Below are 5872 nucleotides of genomic sequence, written 5' to 3' on the forward strand. Positions count from 1 at the left end.
AGCAGAGGGGGAGAACAGAATGCCTTACAGGCAAACAAAATGGCTGTTGCTAAAGGATCTCTGAGAGAGTGAGCTGCTGAAGGCCGTCTGGCCAAAAAGAGAAGCATCGTGCGCCTCCACGCCTGTTCTGGGCCATCAAGGGAGAGGCAAATGAGTGGGTGGGCAGGGATGCCAGCTGTGGGCAATTGAGCAGCCTGGAGAAAACTTGCACCTGATTATATTTATACTATTCAAAATAATCTTGCACAACAAGTTAAGGCCAATATGCTGTGCCAGTCCCTCAATCTTGTTCAGTGTCACTCAATTGTGATAAGAGCCCCATTAGGCAATTCCAAGCACCCCATTCAGGGAAATCTCACCTGGGAAGACCAGCCCCTTTTCAGTCAGCAAGGAGGGAGGGAGGAGGAGCGAGCTAGGAGTATAAAGCTAGTGCCTGCCACCACATGAGCCTCTCTGCAGAAGCACGCGTGGCCTTTGGGAAATCCAGTGCCTCGGGAACGAAGTGCCAGGTAAGGCACTATGAGTTTAGCATCTGTGCGAGTTCAGCAGCAGGATGAGGAAGCCAGGGCCCCAGATACCGCCCTTTCTCTTGCCTTGAGAAGAGGGCTGCTAACCAGTGTAGGGTTTTTAAGTACCCTTAAACAAAAACAAACAAAATAAAAAAGCTATGCAGTCAGATAGCCAGCAGCAGGGTGGGGGCTATCCAGTGTTTTGCATCAAGTGCCACATGTACGACTATATGCCTCTGGGGCATGTCATGGGTGTATCCTCAGTGCAAGGAGCTCCAGGGACTCAGGAAACACGCCCGCTCCCTTGAAGCCTTGGTGGCCGACCTGGAGGAGCAGAAGAAGTCAGAGGACCATGGGGAGACTTCCGGTGATGATCAGGCTTCATTCCAACCTCAGGCATGCAGCTCCTCAGTTGCCCGGCTGGGAAGTTGCGTGGCTGGAGGACGTCATCCTGGAGAGGAGGGAAACAATCCCCTAAGGGGACCCCTTCTCCAAGGGATGGGCTTGTATCCGAACGCACTCAGGATACTCCTCGGCAGGAGGGGGGTCCAGGGCTTCTTGTATAGTGGGGGATTCGATTATAAGAAACTTAGAGAGGGAGGTCCTGAAGGCCAAATTAAGGCTATTAAGTAGGAAGCTGAAAGCCAGGAACTCAAAGGTAGCATTCTCTGAAGTGCTACCTGTTCCACGCGCAGGGCCAGCTAGGCAGGTGAAGATCAGGGGTCTCAATACGTGGATGAGACGGTGGTGTAGGGAGGAGGGGTTTAGATTCATTAGGCACTGGGGAACGTTTTGGGACAAGCGGGGCCTGTACATGAGGGACGGGCTCCACTTGAACCAGAATGGAACCAGACTGCAGGCGCATAACATTTAAAAGGTGGCAGAGCAGCTTTTAAACTGATCCCTGGGGGAAGGCCGACAGGAGCCGAGGGGCATCCGGTTTGGGACTCCTCATTCCTATGGGATTAGGATGTGGAGGTTAGAGAGCAACAAGGCAAAGACAGAGTAGGAGAAGAAATTGGGAATGGTAGCGTGATGGGATGTGATAGATGGTTTGGCACAATGAGAGGATTCAGGGAGTGAATAAGCAGCCCATCCTGGGGCATTCCATGTACAAATGCTTTTATGCAAATGCCTGAAGTCTCTGAGCAAAGATGGGAGAACTGGAATGTCTGGTGACAAAGGAAAACATTGTCATAGTGGGCATAACGGAAACCTGGTGGAATGTGGAGCATCAGTGGGATACTGCAATCCCAGGCTATAAACTCTACAGGAGCGAGGGGCGTGTTGGAGGTGGGGTGGCCATTTATGTTAAGGAAGGGATAGAATCAAGCAAAGTAGAGATTGAAGGTGGGTCCGACTCCATAGAATCTCTATGGGTTAAATTAACAGGCCTGAGGAGCGATGTAATACTAGGGGCATACTATCGTCCTCCAGACCAGAAACCGTAAGGGGACCTTGAAATGAAGAAACAGATCAGGGAGGTGACAAGGAGGGACAGGGTTGTAATCATGGGGGACTTCAATTATCCTCATATAGGCTGGGTCAATTTGTGTTCCGGTCACAAAAAGGAGACTGGATTCCTTGACATGCTAAATGACTGTGCCTTAGAGCAGCTAGTCATGGAGCCCACCAGAGGACTGGATTTAATATTGTGCAGTACTCAGGACCTGGTTAGAGATGTCAGTGTTACTGAGCCATTGGGGAACAGTGACCATGCTGCTATCCGTTTCGACATGCACATTGGGGGAAGAATATCGGGCAAATCTCTCACAAAATCCCTCGACTTCCGACGAGTGGACTTCACTCAAATGAGGAGGCTGGTTAGAAGGAGGGTGAAAGGGAAGGTAAAAAGAGTCCAATCTCTACAGAGTGCATGAAGGTTGCTCAAATCAACAGTAATAGAGGCCCAGCATAGCTGTATACCGCAAAGAAATAAGGGTTCCACTAAATCTAGGAGGGTGCCCGCATGGCTAACCAGCCAAGTTAGATAGGCCATTAAGGGCAAGGAAGCTTCCTTCTGTAAATGGAAGTCTTGCCCTGATGAGGAGAATAAAAAGGAACATAAACTGTGGCAAAAGAAATGTAAGAAGGTGATATGGGAGGCCAAGCGAGACTATGAGGAACACATGACCAGCAGCATTAAGGGGAATAATAAAAGCTTCTTCAAATATGTTAGAAGCAGGAAACCCGCCAGAGAAGCAGTTGGCCTTCTGGATGGTGAGGGAAGGAAAGGCGAAATAAAAGGAGACTTAGAGATGGCAGAGAAATTGAATGAGTTCTTTGCATCTGTCTTCATGGCAGAAACCTTGGGCAGATACCGCTGCCTGAACGGCCCCTCCTGACTGAGGACTTAAGTCAGATAGAGGTTAAACGAGAAGATGTTTCAGACCTCATTGATAAATTAAAGATCAATAAGTCACCGGGCCCTGCTGGCATCCATCCTAGAGTTATTAAGGAATTGAAGAATGAAGTTGCTGATCTCTTGACTAAAATATGCAACTTGTCCCTGAAAACGGCCACGGTGCCAGAGGATTGGAGGATAGCAAATGTCACACCGATTTTTAAAAAGGGAAAGAGGGAGGACCCGGGAAACTATAGGTCGGTCAGCCTAACATCTATACCGGGTAAGATGGTGTTACGTGAAAATCCCCTTTTTCCTTTAGTTGTAATTTTCTCTCTATAGCTGGTTATGTTACTAAAACATCATGCAGGCCACACTTCTCCCAGCACACATTTCCAAAAACTCTGGTCAAGTCACAAGCTTATACAACCTCCACCTCTCTAGGAAGAAGTCTGGCATAGTAAATCAATGTTTGAGTGTCTCCTATTCACTGTATTGTTTTAACACAATCACTGTTTAAGTACTCTATGTAAATTTGAACTGCCTTCCTGGGTTACTGTATTTACTGTATTGTGTAAGTTCCCCCAGCTAGGAAGACAGTCATTTGACCCTATTGAATTTTGCTGATAATCCTTTCAATGTTTTACATATTCCAAGTACCCCACTGTGTGGTAGTAAGCAAACACATCCAGGTCAGATCTATCGAAAAAACCCTTTTTAAGAGAGGACTGCCCCACATGCTCTCTCTCTGGCCCCCCCTCCAAGGACACAACACATCTGTGTTGTGTCAGAGGGTCCTTCACAGGACTCTCCCCCCCCAATCCAACTGCTCTACAAGACAGGTAACTATCTAGCGTCTGGAACTCTTTCCCTTCTTCCCTCCCTTTTTTCCCTCCCCTTCTCTTCCTATCTTTAGTCAGCAACTGGGTTTGGCAGACCAGGGACCCCTAAAATCCTTCCCTGAAACCTTTTCCTTTTTCTAATTTCCTCAGATGCACCAAATACTTTTTACATGCAACCACCATGAAAGCTAGGTACACTAGATTCAAGTACTAGGGCCAAGGAACATATACCTATCATTTTTCCATGTGCAATATGTTTATCTTTGTGCTTTTGTAATAAAGCTATAATCTTTTATTAAAAGTTATCTTTCTCCCAGTCTCCTCTTTAAGCTAAAGGGAATTTCTCTGCATTACGCCATCTTGTTATCCAGCCTGCGATCCTGAGGTTCCAGTAAGGGCAATGTACTAATTCCCCTAAACAAAGCAGCCCTTTTGGTAACAATGGTGGAATGCCTCATCAGATAGAATCTCAAAACATATAGACAAACAAGCCTTGCTGAGGGAGAATCAGCATGGCTTCTGTAAGGGTAAGTCTTGCCTCACAACCCTTTTAGAATTCTTTGAAAAGGTCAACAGGCATGTGAATACAGGAGAACCCATGGACATTATATATCTGGACTTTCAGAAGGTGTTCAACATGGTCCCTCACCAAAGGCTACTGAAAAAACTCCACAGTCAGGGAATTAGAGGGCAGGTCCTCTCCTGGATTGAGACCTGGTTGAAGACCAGGAAACAGAGAGTGGGTGTCAATGGGCAATTTTCACAATGGAGAGAGGTGAAAAGCAGTGTGCCTCAAGGATCTGTCCTGGGACCGGTGCTCTTCAACCTCTTCATAAATGACCTGGAGACAGGGTTGAGCAGCGAGGTGGCTAAGTTTGCAAATGGCACCAAACTTTTCCGAGTGGTGAAGACCAGAAGTGATTGTGAGGAGCTCCAGAAGGATCTCTCCAGACTGGCAGAATGGGCAGCAAAATTGCAGGTGCATTTCAGTGTCAGTAAGTGTAAAGTCATGCACATTGGGGCAAAAAATCAAAACTTCACATATAGGTTCATGGGTTCTGAGCTGTCTGGGACAGATCAGGAGAGAGATCTTGGGGTGGTGGTGGACAAGTTGCTGAAAGTGTCGACCCAATGTGCGGCGGCAGTAAAGAAGGCCAATTCTGTGCTTGGGATCATTAGAAAAGGTATTGAGAACAAAACAGCTAATATTATAATGCCGTTGTACAAATCGATGGTAAGGCCATACCTAGAGTATTGCGTCCAGTTCTGGTCGCCGCATCTCAAAAAAGACATAGTGGAAATGGAAAAGGTGCAAAAGAGAGCGACTAAGATGATTACTGGGCTGGGGCACCTTCCTTATGAGGAAAGGCTACAGCGTTTGGGCCTCTTCAGCCTAGAAAAGAGGCGCCTGAGGGGGAACATGATTGAGACATATAAAATTATGCACGGGAAGGAAAGAGTGGATAGAGAGATGCTCTTTACACTCTCACATAACACCAGAACCAGGGGACATCCACTGAAATTGAGTGTTGGGAGGGTTAGGACAGACAAAAGAAAATATTTCTTTACTCAGCGTGTGGTTGTTCTGTGGAACTCCTTGCCACAGGATGTGGTGATGGCATCTGTCCTGGATGCCTTTAAAAGGGGATTGGACAAGTTTCTGGAGGAAAAATCCATTACGGGGTACAAGCCATGATGTGTATGTGCAACCTCCTGATTTTAGAAATGGGTTATGTCAGAATGCCAGATGCCAGGGAAGGCACCAGAATGAGGTCTCTTGTTATCTGGTGTGCTCCCTGGGGCATTTGGTGGGCCGCTGTGAGATACAGGAAGCTGGTCTAGATGGGCCTATGGCCTGATCCAGTGGGGCTGTTCTTATGTTCTTAACTTACTTGTGTTTTGCATAAATCTAGCTCTGGCTTTTATCTCACCATGACACCCACCTATGTTCATTCTCTCTCTTATCCACTTCCCACTCTCATCCCCATTTGGTGCCTCTGCACCTACAGTTGAATTAACTGAGTTAAATCAGCAGGTCCCAAATCTGCAGATAAGGACAAACCTATACACAATATTTAAGCATGGTAGACTAGCTCTGATGCAGTAATACAAAGGAAAAATTGTCTTCAGCTTTCACACTCATTTTGTTGTTTCAGAATAACAGTTCAGAGGAAAAG

This window comes from Tiliqua scincoides, chromosome 4 (genome assembly GCF_035046505.1).
Source record: "Tiliqua scincoides isolate rTilSci1 chromosome 4, rTilSci1.hap2, whole genome shotgun sequence".
Classification (NCBI taxonomy): domain Eukaryota; kingdom Metazoa; phylum Chordata; class Lepidosauria; order Squamata; family Scincidae; genus Tiliqua; species Tiliqua scincoides.